General features: G+C 36.4%; 1 long non-coding RNA gene and 1 other non-coding gene across 2 annotated transcripts; both read left to right on the forward strand.

Annotated features, from left to right (window-relative positions):
• Window positions 1-1,457: 1,457 nt before the first annotated feature.
• LOC147475803 (uncharacterized) lies at window positions 1,458-13,235 on the forward strand. Its single transcript, XR_015208631.1, has 3 exons — window positions 1,458-1,654; window positions 12,331-12,482; window positions 12,896-13,235. It is a non-coding gene; the product is annotated as an uncharacterized LOC147475803 (long non-coding RNA).
• A 4,396-nt stretch (window positions 13,236-17,631) lies between these two features.
• On the forward strand, window positions 17,632-17,747 carry LOC147475804 (U5 spliceosomal RNA). The gene has a single exon (XR_015209921.1). It is a non-coding gene; the product is annotated as a U5 spliceosomal RNA (small nuclear RNA).
• The last annotated feature ends 476 nt before the right edge of the window (window positions 17,748-18,223 follow it).

Below are 18,223 nucleotides of genomic sequence, written 5' to 3' on the forward strand. Positions count from 1 at the left end.
TAAGCAACTCTTTGAATATTGGACATTTTTCTTGGTATAAAGCTTGTGGATATTGGATGGTGCACTACACATGTGATTGGTCAATGCCATTTTTTTCTCTGTGTTCATGCCTAAATAGAGCAGAGAAGGAAAAGCATTAGGTCTATTCATAATGTGGGTTGGACACAACACATTCTATGTTTTAGCCGTTTAGTGTCCCATCTGTGTTTAAGGCAGTGTAGTCAAGGCGTTAAAGCGCACCTAAGGCGTAATACCCTCTCTGTGCCTTAGGTGTGGCACGGGCCTGATTGAAGTGAGGCGTGTAGTAATAAAAAAAATAGATATATTAAATAAATAATAAAATAAATATTAAATAATGACATGAATTATCACTGAATTACTTAGCCAAACTTTAAAATTAATTTTATGTGATTGTAAACATGAAACCATTGTAGTCATTTAAAAGAAAAATCTTAAGCAATAAGTAAAGAGCAAAATAAAACTCGTATCTCTCAAAACAATCTAGCTCAACTTCAATAAATTAAAATAATGAACCAATCGAATTGAGCAAAATGAGTTCTTTATGAAATCTAAGACCATTAATACTGAGTAGTGGGAAATGCTCCTAGTGACCCATGTCAGTCCCTTATTTTTCTCTTAGATTGACACATCAGATTTTTCTTAAAAAAAGTAAATCTACGCCATTTTTTTACAGATTTCAATTGTTCGTAACCCAAACAAAAAAAAAAAAAAAAAACTCTTCACTAAAAAAAAAAGAAAAAAAACCTACCACTTCTTATTCACCGCCATTACCATGAAATATGAAGCAAAAGCTCATTAATAGAACCATCGATCCAATGCTAGCACTATTTCTTCTAAAGCAGAACTCTCTCAGCATCAATTTCCTTCAAATTTTTGTTTAATAAAAATTCTCTCTGTTTCGTTTCATTATAGGAGTTATAAGAATGGATTCGTGTGCAAGCTCAAGAACATACAATAATTTCTTCTGAGAAGCTACCACAAATACAAAGATCAAGTGATGAAGAAGAATGCGACTTTCAAGTAGTTACTCGACGAAGAAATCAGTCTTGGAGTGCCGTTGATCTTCATAAATATAAAGTCTATAAAGCAGAATCATCTACCGGTGAATATGTCGGTAAAGAAGTCGATGCATCGACACCTGGTGAAGATAAATTTCGACGAAGAAGAAGAACCATTAGAGAAGAAGAAGAAGAAGAAGGCTCAAGAACATACAATAATTTCTTCTGAGAAGCTACCACAAATACAAAGATCAAGTGATGAAGAAGAATGCGACTTTCAAGTAGTTACTCGAGGAAGAAATCAGTCTTGGAGTGCCGTTGATCTTCATAAATATAAAGTCTATAAAGCGTAATCATCTACCGTGAATATGTCAAGAAAGAAGTAATTAATGCATCAAGATAAATTTCACGAAGAAGAAGAACCATTAGAGAAGAAAAAGAAGAAGAAGATGAAAAGATTTCTGCATTTGAAGATAACCACACAACGGAGTTGAACAGGGAAGAGATATCTCCACCACCTTCATCTTCAAGTCCAGAAACACTAGAAACATTAATTGAAGCTGATAAACAATGTTCCATCATTGTATCTCGAGGAAATGAAGAATTAGATCGAACGGTTTGCTCATCCTATTAAGGTACTTTCCTCAAAGTCCGGATCTCTATTGTAGATATTTTTGGATTTGTGTGCTTTACAATAACTAATGATTGCATACAAGAAGTAAGTATAGACTTTCCAAAGGGTCTTTGAGAATTTTTTTGATACAATAATGACAAGGGGAAGAGCTGATGGAGTTCAAAAGAAGCGCTTAATCTCTGCTTTGTGTGTTGTGGCAACAGTTCTTTTCTTCACTTCCCCTTTAGGATAAGCAGTAATCTGAATTTCAAACGATGTTAAGGTGACCATGATATGCCGATGGGAATGTTTCCAGAGTATTGCCGCTGAGAATTCTCAAATGAAGTCGCCCTCTTCTTTGGGCCTTTCTTTTGTGTCTTTTCTTCGCAATCCCTCGACGACACCGACCGTGCTTTGAGGTTGTCTTAGATTGTTGCTTTTTGTTCACGTATCCGGCCGCTTCTTTTCGGTTTCACCACTTGATCTTGGGATTCTTTCTGTCTTTTGCTTATCTTCTTCTTCTTCGGAGATTCCACTTGTAGTCACCATGACTCATCAGTTGCCGGCCATACATCTTTGTTGCTTCCATTGCAAATGAAAAGAAAATATAAGCATTTATGACAAGAAAAAATCAACTATATTGTTTTGGCAATACAAACTAGAAGCTCGAGTGGTATAACAGTCGCATTTAATGAGCGTCCAAGGTAAGTGTACCCGATGGTATAACAAAACCACAAAATGTTCCAAAAGGACCCTCATGAAAATTTAATACATGATTGTCGGATTTGTCGCTGATTTTGATAAGAGCCCAAAAACTGTAGTTTTAACCCCTTAATAATCATATATCAAGTTAGACCAATTATGTGAATAATAAGTAAGAGTTAATACTGATTACGTGTTTTATGCATTTCAGGCTTCAAAGTCCATTATGTCTGTGCGAAATGTGCCACATTAGCGAGATAAAATAGCAAAAAGCCGCCAGAACTTCCGAATGGCATATCTTTGGACTCGGACCTTCTGAATTGGGCCTACCTTATGTCAAAACGACCGCTTTAAGAGCTTTGCAATGGTCCAAGCCTTGACCCAATCAGAGGAGCAGAAGTGGACGAAAAGTCTGTGGAAGCCAACTGCAGCTGAAGAGGCCTTTTGAATTTGAAGAATTGGGTTTTGGGCCCCGATTCTGCGCCCAAACCATGGCTCCAAGCCCATGCACGAATTTTGGATCTGGATGTATAAAAAACAAAAGCTTAGCTCTTTGTTAATGGTAGATAGTTAGGTTAGAAAATAAATTAGGTTAGAATAAGAAAAGTAGCCATTAAACCTTAGTTCTAGATCTAGTTTTAGATTAATTAATTAGTTTTTATTCTTGCCTTAAATTCAAGATTAAATTATTGTTATTGATTTCATTAGATAAATAAATTAGTGTTCTTGATAATCTTGTTCAATTTCTTTACTTATTAGCTTAAATCCTTAGATTCAATTACTTGTCATTATTAGTTTAATTCAATTATTGCATGAGTAGTTTCGAATTGAGTTTAAACAAGTAAAGTTCAAATCTTTATATTATGTCTTGTTTAGATTTCATGAGAAATGATAGTTTAATGACTCTAGGCTAACCCTCCATTAGAGGGGTTGAGGAAGCCTTGATGAAGACTTGATTTTGTTAGCGTAGAATTCGTCCTCATAATCTATTCAATTCTAGAAGTAATTAGTTCACCATGAGAATGGGTTTAATACTTCACATGCTAGTTATTACTTGGTAGAGATTGTCATGAATAGTTAGGGATTAGATTTACCAATTGTTATGCGATAACATTTCAATTTGGAGTGCGACAGTTCTTTGTTAGTAGATTAAGTAGAGTTAAGGCGGATTCAATCCCCCTAATTCCTTATCATAGAGTCTAGTTAGTATTTCTGTAGTTTAATTATTATATCTTGTTAGTATAAATTGAATCCGTAGTATAATCATAGAATAGATATTTCATATAACACATCACTCTCACCATTGTTCCTTGTATTTGATAAATTGAATTCTATTTAAGTCTTGAAGGTTTAAGAGTGGAACGAATTCCTTACTCATTATATTGCATGATGATGTTTTGAGAGTAAGAGAAATTGATTTAAACGTAAGAACGGTAGGATTACGTATTAGTGTTCTTGTAGCATTAATATTTAGGATTCTACTGTTTTTTCGGGTTATCAAATGGCATTGCCATCTTAATCTCGTTCAAGACAAGAATTCAATTGCTTGAATCTAAGGGGCAATCCCCATTCTCTACCCACCCACCCTTTTAATTTTTCATTCTTATTCCTTGAATTTTCGAACCGCTTCAATGCTTCAGGCATAGGGGCTTGGATTCACAGAGAAAAATACCACGGTGAAGGTATTTCTAAATTTTTCGAAAATTCTGAAAATATTCATACATAATATTTAATGTGTTGTTGATTTACTAGAATATTTTCAGATTTTTCAAAGTTGGTTTACCTTGTGAAACAAATACGATCTTTACAGTGCTGCATTTCAGTTTTCACAATCGTATGTTCTTGAAAACAGACAAGTAAGGTTACTTAGGGAGTTCTAAAAATTCTATAATTTTTACAGGAGTATATATCCTAATCCAGGAGTTTGTAGTAAAAATTTGATGAGTTTTGATTTGTTTTGACCTCCTAAATAGTAGAGTGTTTCCAGTGTGTTTCTGCAGTGTTGCAAACACTTAATATCTGGAACACCATCCAATAAAGAGAGGTTGTAGACATCCAATTGCTCTAAATTTTTACAGGAACAACTAGAATCTGTCAGGAGTCTCCAGTAAAATTTGGAAATTTTGGATTTGTTTTGATGGGTTAACCATTCGGTTGTTTGTATTGTATCCAAAACCCGTTTTAAAACTTTGAAGGGCAGTAGAGGGACTTTCACAGCTCCGATCGATCTGAAATTTTACAGGCTACTTGATAGACGTCTTAGCAAATTACTGTAAAAATTTCAGATTTTTTGGAGTACGATAAAAGGCCTAAAACTTGAAAACCCTGGAGCGCGCCCCCATGTTGAGCGCGACCATGCCTTTATTCAATGTAATTTCAACTTACCTTGAGCCCTTGCAACCCGCGCCCTACAAGGGAAAATTCATCCAACAGCCCAATTTTCATAGGTAAATGCATATTTTTATTCCTTAAAGTTATTTAGTGTTTCTAACTTGTTAAATACACTGAAATCGCGTATACAAGACGCTATTCGTAAGCGAAGCAAGGGAGGCATTCAGGTACTCCTTCTTTCACTCCTTGTTTCTTCTGTCAGAGGAGTTTTAATTCTAGTATAATCAGGCTTGTTTTCTTAAAACGAAATACCACACGCCTATCTAGAAATGTATGCTTAGAATTGTGGTTGCATATTAATTGCCCTATAATATATTTGAAAAACCAATATGGCATATCAATATGTAGACCAACAATCATATGATAATTATGCAAACCCTTCACCATGTTCATACTGTGGTAGTCCTGACCATTGGGCTTCTCAATGCCCATCATATCAAGAGCAATCTTGTAATTATTATGGGAACCCTTCACCATGTTCATGTTGTGGTAGTCCTGATCATTGGACTTCTCAATTCCCATCATATCAAGAGCAATCTTGTAATTATTATGGGAACCCTTCACCATGTTCATGTTGTGGTAGTCCTGACCATTGGGCTTCTCAATGCCCATCATATCAAGAGTCTGAGCCTACTATAGGATATAATAATAATTATGAGCCTCAATTTTCAAATTTTTATAGTGACTCATACAATCAAAAGTTTCCTAGTCATCCAAACTATTCATGTAATTCCACCAATAACAATCAACCAAACCATTCAAAATTCAACCTAACCCATCACAAGACGACATCAACCGTTATCAAACACCATACCAACCAGACCCACACCACCAAGCTTCACCTCAGCCTAACAACATTCGATGAAATGATGGCCCAAAACAAATTAATAATTCAGAAATAAACCTAAAACCTAAAGATACTAGGTTCACCTGCGCCAGACATTTCTACCATCCCAGAAATCAACACTATTCCCATAACTAAGCCAGTCAACCTAGTTCACACCTACCCTACATTTCATGAACCATTACCTTCCAAAGACCCTCCCATTAACCATGATATTAACTCCACACCCCACCTGGATGAGGAAATTCTTGTAGACGACTCTTTAGGACTAGTTTCCGGATGACCACTCAAATTGAGCGATGTCTCCTCGAGGAACTTCCCACCGATCCACCCGATGATGAATATAATGATTACACTTTTAGAAGATATTTATAAAGATGTGACGAAGGAAGAATTTGATAACTATTGGCATTCCCAGTAATATGGACCCTCCTGTTGAGCATGTCCAGGCCTTTGAGTTTGCAAACCGCACTCGGCTGGATGATGTCTCGACACATTCGAATGAGGCCATTGAGGATACTTGTAGTGTTTTAGAGGAAAAGGGTGAGGACATGGAGATTAACAATTCAAATCTAAGGCATGAACAAGTTAATGTGCAAGAAAACGAGGAAGTTACATCTTTAGAGCAATGTGAATCTCAATTCAGTTTGGCACCTGAGGAAATAACAATGGAAGAAATAGAGAAAAATCTTAAAGATAAAGCCACAAACCATAACCTTGTGGATTCACCTAAGCCAGATGTAGAGTTCTTAAGAGCATGTGAGGATCCACCACCCAATGAACCACCAACCAACCACCATCCACCTCGAAGTTACCACCTCCTATAATCCAACCATCTACCACAACTAAGCCATCCATTCACCCACCATTTAAAAGGAACCTCGATTTTGCCCTTGAGCCAATTGCCTCAGAGACCATCTATAATTTTTTCAACCCTCACAATGAAGAGTGTTTGCCTAGCACACAATCCCATGAGTACACCATTCCTGATAATTGAGAGACAAGCTCCTCACCGAGTGTAGTGAGAAACCTAGTTTGTCTTATTTTTCCTTATCCGAGCTTCATGAAAGACATCATGATCCACACTTCATTCCCTTCTCACCTAAAGTATCGCTTAATTCATCTTTTTGGTCATTCCAACTATTTAAAACAATTACAACATGATGGTTTGCATATGTTCTTTGATAGGATGCATAAGTTTTCATTCCTTCGCTACATGTTTGCTCCAATTATACAACATTATTCTCGTTTGGGGGTGCATTTAGTATCATGTTTTTATGGCTAGACCCCCAACTCTTCCGACTATTTGTTTATAGTTGACCACGCATCATCCACTTTGTGCCACCCCAGCCATGCTTGTTTGGGGTGTGCACAGATCTAGGGAATCTGACGTAAAATGACCCCACATTAAGTCTCGAATCGACTTTAAAAGACCCATAGTTTTAAAACAAATTTTACAAACCTGTTTTCAAAAATTTGTTCAGGGGGTGTTTGGTTTTTCCATGCTTGATCACTCAAATTCTTATTCTTACCCCCACCTCGCTCCCTTGAAGAGTAGCTAGATTTCTTCTTGTTTGTTGTTTTGATGTTGTTTTTATTATTTTTAGTAGATAGGATGTTACGTTGTTAAATTCGTAGTTAACTTTGAATTTGGTAGTTAAATGTTGTTTGAATTTCAATTTTAATATAATGTGGTTCTTTTCAAATTGTGCATGGATTTTATTGTTAATCCCACCTTCCCAATTGTTTGGGGGTGGTATTATTTATTATATCATGATTTGTAGAAGATCCTCCATTTTAGAGTTTGTTTTGGAGTGAAGGTTGAGAATATTGTCGTGAATTGGCATACCTATGATTAGATGTGGTGGTAGGATGAAATCTAAGAGAGTTTAGAAGTTACTAGTCTAAATCCAATATGAAAGATATTAGGGTTGTTATAGAATCAAGAATATGAGTTGTTTCCGTTTTCGGTTCGAAATTTTATTGTTTCCGAAATTGCCTTAAAGCTTTTTTGCAACCTACCGATTCGTTTTAACAATTCAAAACCTATTTAAACTCCCTTCTTTCTACACTAACAAACCACAATACATTCCACCATCATCCCGCACCATGCACTCCAAGTTTTACTTTTTTTTCATCTAAACTCCGGTTTCAGCTTTCGTGAAAAAGCAAAAAAACATTTTTTTGAAAATTTAGTCGAGTCGACGCATCCCTCATCTTCATCTCATCGGACTCCAGAGCGCCCACCGAAGCGCCGAAGCCGCCCGCCATCTCCATCGACCTAGAATACTACGCTTAAGCCGAAGCGCTGGCTGCGCCAAACACCGGAATTCTAAAAACTTCAGCGCCCTTTACGCCTAAGCCGAGCCGACCCTCTCGCCTCATCTATCGATTCCAGAAGCGCTACGCTTGAAGCCGAATTCGACCAAGAAACACTTAAAATTCTAAAACTTCAGAGCTACCAAGACCCTATCGAGCGCTCGACTCGACTTCCTTGGACCAGAAAAATTCCAGCTTTCTACTAGTTTCCAGATCATTCATAGCTATTCCAGAGCGTAATTTTGAGATGACATCTCCTACATTGATACCGAACAGTCTTTCAAGATTTGTTTCAAAAGCACTACTTATGGTGCTTGGTTTCATGAGGTGATCACACACGTAGGCGGGAACCGCTTTGGTTCTTGCTAGCATTTGTTCTTGGACTTGCCATGCCCGCTGAAATACATTACCCATGATGCTATTGGGTAGATAATATGCATATCTACACTTATGACTTTTGCATGAGGCTTATGGGGGGCATTTTCCGTATCGAGGACCAAGGGGAATATAACGTAAGCCCTTGGTAGCCCGTCCCATGAACATTGGAACTGTTATGTTTTGGATCATGCTAAACATTTTAGGGGAATGTCGTTTTTTTTTTTTTTCTCGTGAATGATGCCACTTGCGCCTTCCTTGCTTTTAGCCACAGGACGTGTGCCATGACCTTCCCGAGAACCTTGATGTCTAGTTTAGCACGAGCCCGATAGCATGAGGCATAAGTATCTTCTTATGCCTATATTAGTTTGTCGTGATTATACTATGTTTCTTCCCTATTTTTGTGCCCGCTTCCTGACCGGGTTGAGTCGACATTGTGAGACCCACCAATTCTATTATTCGATCTTTCCGCAATGACTTGGCAAGGGTGGAGGATACAACCTCATCGTTGCACCTTACACCCCATCCACCAAGTGGCGCTTAACAGGTTAGCATCCGTAGATGATAAATGGCGGCAAGCTTGGCAAATTATCATGGCATGGCTGAACGCTCAGAAACCTCACTTCTTTATAGAAGAGGAGGATGACGAGTAGATGCTGCGTGTAAGTTTTAGTTAAGTTAGTGTCCGCTATGTCCCAAGCAATTTAATTGTTAACCCCATAATGGGTGGAACTCTTATAGAGTCAAGGCGTCGGTAGATTTTTATTACTATATTTGTATGTTTTAACTTTGTTTTGCGATGTTCCCGAATTTCACGCGTTTCAATGGTATTTTTCCTACCCTCTTTTTTTAAATGCTTTGAGGACAAAGCATGCATCTTGTTTGGGGCATAGAAACACGCGTAATTAAGACATCCTGTTAGGATATAGATAGGTATAATATGCACTTGTTTTCTAGTTAAAATTTCAAAACTCAAAAATAAAAATAAAAAGTATGCTATACACTTAGGAATATTGGTATTGTTTTCTTTCTATGCTCTTAACAATCTAGAAGTCTCACGTAGCTTTTTGCATCGTAATAATAGTTAGGAACTTAGGTTAATATGTAGGTAATAATCTTTGCATCTATCTATAAATATATTACATGAGTATCTATGATTGTTTGGCAAGAAAGTTTAAAATCTAGGCTAGAGTACTTATTCTACAAATCCTGTGGAGAATATAGCCTAAAAGCCTTATATGAGTGAAACATTTGAGAAATGACACAAGGGGAGAAGTAAAATCCGGATAGAGAAATCACACGCCCACTTGCTTGATCACTAAACCATATCCTAAGCGAGAATTTAGGCCCTCTTTGGATCGATATAGCCGAAATTCAAACCTATGAATTATTGTCCGCTAGTCGCCCTCTCGAGCCTTTCTTTTTAGCCTTCCATAAACCACAATTCCTTTTACCCCTCGCTACAAAACAAAACAAAATAAAAAAAATAATAATAAATCAACCTACCCAATCTAGAATAAGTCCGAGAATAGAATGAGTGAAGAAAGAAGAAGAGAAAACCTCGTGGTAAACAAAAGTTAGTTAATTGCTTCGTAAAATAAAGAAAAGAAATTTCCATCCAAAGAAAAGAAAAAAAAAAAAAATAAAAACTCCAAAAAAAAAATAGAATAAAAGGAGTCAAAAGCCAAAGAAAAAGAAAAAAAAAAATGGCTAAGGATGGAAACAAAGTGTAGAAGCAAAAGTAAATAACAAGGTTCTCTAAGTTACATAATATGAAGACTCTATTATCTCAGACTTGTCCTTTTGAATATCCATTTCCTTCCTTCTTAAACCATCTCCTAATCCCCCAACACCTAATAAAGACCTCTAGCTTTCAATTAGGAATAGGTTAAATGGATAGTAAGTGGCGATGTGTTTGATCGACCCGGCTTCCTTGTTGTCATTGAGATTGTAAGGTAAAGTGTGCCCACCGCATTAATCGGAGTAGCTTAAACTTGAGTGGAAAAATCAGAGTGGTTTTGTCTTGACATTTATGTGAGGACCTACTTAAGGACGCTTATTCGAAGTTTCGGGACCGCTATTACATTTCATAGTATTACTCATTGTTATATGTTTATTTTAGATGATTGATTATTATGCATATATTAGCTTAGGGTTCCGACCGGGTTATTCTTATGTATTTGCTAGTGAGACGTATAGATAGTTGAGACATGAATGAGAAAACAATAGTTTTATTTCTTAGTCGTTTAGATAGATGAAGTTTGTGAGTACCTTCACTCGGAAAACTCTCACGAGGCTATAACTCGGCCCACTAGGGAATTCCTAGTGGTTTAAGGCCTTGTTGCATATGGTCAATACAATCGCACTCAAATAAACGAGAGTAGTTAGAACTCCATTTTGGTCACTTATTCTAATTTCTCATCTTTGCTTGAGGACAAGCAAAATGTTTGTTTGGGTGGTTTGATAAGAGCCCAAAACTGTAGTTTTAACCCCTTAATAATCATACTTGTTAGACCAATTATGTGAATAATAAGTAAGAGTTAATATCGATTACGTGTTTTTATGCATTTCAAAGCTTCAAAGTCCATTATGCGTAAATGTGCCACATTAGCGAGATAAAGGAGCAAAAGCCGCCAGAACTTCCGAATGACATATCTTTGGACTCAGACCTCGGAATTGGACCTACCTTATGTCAAAACGACCGGCTCAGAAAGAGCTTTGCAATGGTCTAAGCCTTGACCCAATCAGAGGAGGAGAAGTGGACGAAAAGTCTGTGGAAGCCAACTGCAGCTGAAGAGGCCTTTTGAATTTGAAAGAATTGGGTTTTGGGCCTGATTCTCTGGCCCAAACCATGGCTCCAAGCCCATGCACGAATTTTGGATCTAGATGTATAAAAACAAAAGCTTAGCTCTTTGTTAATGGTAGATAGTTAGGTTAGAAAATAAATTAGGTTAGAATAAGAAAAGTAGCCATTAAACCTTAGTTCTAGATCTAGTTTTAGATTAATTAATTAGTTTTTATTCTTGCCTTAAATTCAGTATTAAATTATTGTTATTGATTTCATTAGATAAATAAATTAGTGTTCTTGATAATCTTGTTCAATTTCTTTACTTATTAGCTTAAATCCTTAGATTCAATTACTTGTCATTATTAGTTTAATTCAATTATTGCATGAGTAGTTTCAATTGAGTTTAAACAAGTAAAGTTCAAATCTTTATATTATGTCTTGTTTAGATTTCATGAGAAATGATAGTTTAATGACTTCTAGGCTAACCCTCCATTAGAGGGGTTGAGGAAGCCTTGATGAAGACTTGATTTTGTTAGCGAGAATTCATCCTCATAATCTATTCAATTCTAGAAGTAATTAGTTCACCATGAGAATGGGTTTAATACTTCACATGCTAGTTATTACTTGGTAGAGATTGCCATGAATAGTTAGGGATTAGATTTACCAATTGTTATGCGATAACATTTCAATTTGAGTACGGCAGTTCTTTGTTAGTAGATTAAGTAGAGTTAAAGGCGGATTCAATCCCCCTAATTCCTTATCATAGAGTCTAGTTAGTATTTCTGTAGTTTAATTATTATATCTTGTTAGTATAAATTGAATCCATAGTATAATCATAGAATAGATATTTCATATAACACATCACTCTCACCATTGTTCCTTGTGTTTGATAAATTGAATTCTATTTAAGTCTTGAAGGTTTAAGAGTGGAACGAATTCCTTACTCATTATATTGCATGATGATGTTTTGAGAGTAAGAGAAATTAATTTAAACGTAAGAACGGTAGGATTACGTATTAGTGTTCTTGTAGCATTAATAATTAGGATTCTACTATTTTTTCGGGTTATCACATTTCTTTATTAGTTTTCCATTATTTTTTACGTCATGCTAATATAGAAAAAGAACTAAGAGTTTAGCCATTTCCACCCCCTCACGTCAATCCCACAAGCCTCTTATCATGACATATTGTTAGTGGTGTTACCATCTTTGAGTTGGTTCTCCCCAACCAGTGCTGCATTTGTTTGGGCTAAATTTTCCTCCTCAGAATCGCATTCGCAGGGCACTCCTCATGAATAGAGCTTCTTCTAGGCCAATATCTTCCTATCTCTTGACCGTTCAGCCAAGCTAGGCCTTTTCCCATGTCTATCATGTCCAGACCAATCGGTTCATCTCCAGATGGGGGATCCACAATGGCCTGCAATATCAACCAGGTTTGTTTTCTTAAAGAACCAAATAATCAATTTCTTAAACAGGCTAGAGAGGATTACTACATCATCAATTTCTTTACTATTCCATATACACGTGGTAGAGTCCCTCATTGTGTTATACACTGCATTATTGCCTTATTGTTCAATGGCCTTAACATCATAATACTGCACTCACCTTATACCATGTGAGAGACTGATCTTTAGGTGGCTCTGAACTTGATTGCCACTTGACACTATTCAGGCCAATTTCCTGGTAAATTTTAAGGTGCTCTCCGCTGTTATTGACGAGTAATGCCATATAATTGGTCTTACATTATTTGTAACTATTTACTCAACCATTTAACAGATGACCTACTGTAGCTTTACCCTTGACTTCTCAATACTATAACTGATCAGAACCCCTATCTTTCTTGCAGTTGGCAAGGGAAACCATGTCTTTTTGGGTGAAAGCTTTCTCAGAGGACACAGCAAAAAGACTAGAAAACTTTGGGTTCATCCAATTCAGACCTGGAGGTAGCATTTCAAGTTGTTAAGCGTGTTTAGACTTTGGAACAAATTCTGAATTTGAACATTTGAAAAGAGGAGAGAGGACCAAATATTGAAGTAGAAGCTAGCCATGTTCCTGTGTATCACTGGATGGGGTTTCAAAATTTTCTACTTTAGATCGGTGGACACTGTGATAAAGAAATGACAAAACATTGAAATGGTGGCTATGAGAATCTGATAATTAGATCTACTTTCACTTTTTTTACTAAATTGGTTTGGTCATTACTTGCAGATGTTAGTAAGAGAGAGAAAGTGAAGTAAATAATTCAGTGACTTTAGGTGATGACAAGAGACATGAGTACGCTGATCGGACTTCGATTCATCGATGTCAAGCTTTGTATTAGATATCACCGCATGAGATGAGGTAGTTGTATGCAAGCCCATCTCTTTTAAACAAAGTTCTCCTCTCGATTTCTTCGGTGGTGGCAATCGCTTTGTCGGTGAGACCAAATTTTAATATAGAAATTGGCCATCAGAGCATATGTGCTCCAAATTCATTGAGATATGAGATTGACTCTCCATTTCTACAAGAACTTTCTCCATTTCATCAATATTAGATCTTGCCCCATAAGAATTTATGCATATTCTCAGAATCGAAGTTGTCCGGGGGCGACACCATTTTCCTTCATTTCATTTAATAGCCGGGGACCTTTTTATACTCACCAAGAGTTTTTGTAGAGACACATGAGGTCATTATAGCAGAGAGGAGTTGAAGCAAAACCATTTTCTTTCATTTTCTGCAGATGGGACACGGATTTATCGGGCTTAGGCCTACTCGACATAACAATTCAAGAGCGCCATAAGTTTTATCAATTTTGTCTTCGTCGCTCAAACTATTGAAGTAGCTCTCCGCCAGAATCCAAACCTCGAACTCTTCCAATCAGATCTAATCAGACAAAGACGCGTTCCTCGATGAAAATGTGCACTCAACTTTCTTTTCCATCCATTCAAACCCGAGGAACAATGTAACCATGCGAAAAGGTCATGTTAAAAGTAACTTAAAATATATCAAATGAATAATTAAACAAGAAAACAATAGTATAGCTACTAACATGAGTACGCTGTTCTAACTTATCTCACACTCTCATATGGATGACTCTCTTTTTTTCTAACCATAGACTAACAGTCTTGAGCACTTTTATCAATTTTGTTTGTCGGCACCTTACATAGGACCATCGAAAACACTCGCTTTTGGGGTTTCACCCAAAGAGCTAGCTACTTATTTCCTTTTCAGGCCAACAACAAACGAGATCTTGTGAAAGACTCTAAGACTTCTGTTTTTACCCATTAACACACATATAACATTGCGATCCAAGACTTGGAATGTCTTTCCCTTACCCGACTTGCCTCATGCGATGCTAGACCTATTGGTAGTTGGAGAGGGTGTTTCGCAATTGAATTTGACCAGAAAGCGTAAGAAGCATGTATGTGGCCATACTCTCCCTCCATGTTGCAGGACATGAATGAATACTTAAATAATATATATAAGTGATGTACTGAACCAACCGGAATAGCATAGACCTACACCGAAAGTAATGTAATTTTTAGTCACTCTTTTGTTGGCTTCCAAAACTAAAATGATATGTTGATGTCTCAAGTCTGAAGTTTGGATAATGATAGGCTGCTTCATCTCATTTTGATTATTACCGGGGAGGAGATTTTTTGTCATGCTTTCTAACAATGAGCTCCTTTTATTTTGCGTTGTCCTTTGTGAAGATGAAAAACAAGCGGTTCTTTGTGAAGAGTCAATTGCAACAGCTTGCCGGACCTATGTACAAAGAACCCTTTGTCCATGGTGCTCTTATTGTGGCAACCATCATTAGTAGTCCGGACTTAAAGAGCCCGTGGCTGAAGGAAGTCAAGGTAACCCCTAAGTTCTAAGCGGTTCACAATATTATCTTAAATTCTTAATTGTTAACTATGATATTTTTCTCTCAAGTGCAAAGTGGACATAAAAATCGCTTCTATTCACCTTTTAAGGATTTAATTTGGAATTTGGTCTAACGTGTCCCTTGACAATGAGCTCATAGATGTTTTGATATTTAGAAATATAAATTGCTTTTGTCATGTTACTACCTACTTGATATCAAATTGCGGGTTAAGTTCTTAATTCGACATTCAAAATAAAAACAACCTTTTCTCTACAGCAAAATGTGACATTAAAGGATTTAAATCCACGTGTTGAAATTCACTATGGTATCCCATCCACTGCATCAATTCTTGCTTTTGATCCTTTTCAGCGACTCTTGGATATTGGGACACTGTAAGTTTTTTTTTTTTTTTTTTTTTTAAATATTGTGTGTATGAAATGTTTTACTTATTAGGCTATTACTAACTATTATTAAGTTAAGTATGCATATCCATAAAATATATGACATATCCGTCATCTTCTTCTGTGTGCATTGAGTCGACTCTCTTGCATCCATGACCCCTCCGACCGTCGGTTCAAGTTTTACTTCTTTAAATTTTAAACTTGGATATTACATGTTTGTTGATTTGATGCTTTTGCTTCTTTACATTTCTTAGTTTCAATATGTTACAAGGTTTCATGGCTTTATGTAATGATAGATGATGCAAAAGGATCGATATCATGTTGGAAGCGATACTAGAAGCGGAGGTAGCACAAAATGCTAAAACAGCTTTCTTGCGTCTTCTTAATTAGTTCTTATTTTCCTGCATATCTTTAAGCCTTTTCGTTGTTGAATTGGTCGTAGTCTCATTGAAAATGTGGATCCATCCACCGTGAATCGCAGGTATAAGGATTTGTTCCCTCGATCAAGAAACATTGGATTTGTATTATAATTTCTGGTTTCTCCGTAACTGATTGCCATAACTGGGTAAACATTCTAAAGGTAGAATCATGGACTGTAAGGAAACCAGTTCAATTATTTATGTTTGTCCACTTTAAACTATATTATTTTCAACTGCCTGGCCTGGACATAGGCATGGCCGACTCATATTGTTTGCAAGATAAGGAACAAATTCTTTTGATACCTTAACCTTAGGTTCATCAAAGCTGCTACTCCCTTAGAGAGGGTGTTTTACAAGGTTTTGTGTAGCGCTCTAACAAGAAAATTATCTGTAAAAGAAAATTGAAAGTAAGGATGGTATATGTCACAGATTGCTCTAAGGCATTTGTTATCTCTCTTCATATTACGTGTACGACATCATTTTTTGCCTTTGATTTTAGGTCAAGCTTAACTCTTCTCTTATGGGTTTGTTTGGCCTTTCACTTTGCATTGGCTGTAAGAGCTAGACCCTATACCAAAGTTTCTGATGTGAGGAAGTATGGTGTTGTGGGCAATGGTAAAATAGACTGCAGCAAGGTTAGTAGTTTTTTACTCTATTTCTTTTACTTTTTCGTTTCATTGAGTGTTGGAAGCCTAGAACCTAGGTAGGCACTCACTCCTGTTTGGGTAAGGCCCAAGATTTTTGCCCTACAAGTCAGGGGAAATACTATAACCAATGACCTTCAAGGATGAGTTTTATATATACACAAACCGTCCAGTTATTTTTTTTTTTTATTTTTTATTTATTTTTTATTTTTTATTTTTTATTTTTTTTTGTTGTTGTAAATGATGAGTTTTATACCTACAAAATTGCATTTTGTGTGTTATGTGTTATATATTAGGCCTTTGTAAACTGATTATGCTATATACTACTCATGGTGGGTATGTTTACGTATAGAGCCAACTAGGTTTTGCAGCTTACTACTACAAGCCTTGGTTAATATTGATGAAGGGACTATTACTCTCATAGGTATCATTGTATAGTGGTTGGTAATATTTTATTTTGATCCATGATTATTGTAAATAGTAATCATAGAATACCGTGTTGAACAGTGTAATGGTTTTGTCAATTATTAATCCTGATGAGACTGTTGCTTATCTCTTTAAAAAAAATAGAAAAACATAAACTCTTCAAACAAAGTATGCAATTAATCATTAGCTATCAATATACATATATTATTTATTCAAGTGGACTTTAGGCTTTTGAGTCATTAGCTATTTATGTAGCAAGTCCGGCCATAGGCCGGGCCAAATGGCTAGTAGAATATGTGATTCAAATTTTAGAATCCCATAAAACTTCATTTAGTTCATCTTTGTGTTTTCTCTCAATCCATACAACTAAACAAAAACTAGTCAAAATTAAGTTTAGAGTGTACTCCAAAATAAAACTTACTAAATTTGTAAAAATTCTTGTACTATACAACAATTGGATTGAGTGTAAATGTGTCACAAATAGCAAAAATTGTAAAAAAAATGAAAAAACTATAAAAGTTAACAGCGCCTTGCGCCTCAACTAAAAGCACACAAAAGCGTGAAAAACGCACGCCTCATGTTAGTATCCGCGCCTGGGCTGAGGCGAGGCACAAAAAAATGCCTCTCCACGCGCTTCCTTGCGCCTTGACTACACTGATTTAAGGTGTGCAAAATGGCATTTGAACTTTCCAACTATTGATGTTTCTTTTGTGGCTTGAATGAAAACTGAAAGCAAGGGCGCAGGGCTCTTCTTAGTATAACATAGTCCCATATTGCTTACAAGAAACAAAGCACACAGTTTACTGGTGATATTTAATCAGCTACTCATTCTCTTTAACTTCACGTGGAACGCAGTGAGCACAAAGCGAACTATTCTTTCGCCTTTTACTAAAGAAAACCGTGTGCTCGTTGCACGTTGTGGCATACGCCAATTTTTGGATGGTTTAAAGTATTGAAAGCCCCTAACAATTCAAACCAAAAATGTTGATCCCACGCCCACATAATTGGCGTTCTGTGTGGAAATTACATTTGCTAGTATAAACTCGATCTCTTCTACATAATTCTTCTGGGTTATTCTAGTAATTGAATTGAGTCCCTAAATTTTCGTGAATTTTACCATACTGTGGTCGTATTTAGAGCATCCAACTCCAAATTTTTTGTGGTGTAAATTAGAACTAAAAGCAACATTTCCTAGTTCTACATAACAAATTCAGTTCGTGGTCCCAACTCAAGGGATGTGACGGATTGTTGGCTGCCCAGGCCCATATCCATGTGACTGTCTCTGTGAATATGAATACTTGCATTGGCCGTTTCCGTGAACGATATGATCTCTTTATTTCCGGGAATTTGCACAATGGATTTTGTATGTGACTGTATGAAAATGAATACTAGGCCACCATTGTCAGTGTTCGTGAATGATCTCTCTATTTCCATGAA

This window comes from Coptis chinensis, chromosome 9 (assembly GCF_015680905.1).
Source record: "Coptis chinensis isolate HL-2020 chromosome 9, ASM1568090v1, whole genome shotgun sequence".
In the NCBI taxonomy this organism is placed as follows: domain Eukaryota; kingdom Viridiplantae; phylum Streptophyta; class Magnoliopsida; order Ranunculales; family Ranunculaceae; genus Coptis; species Coptis chinensis.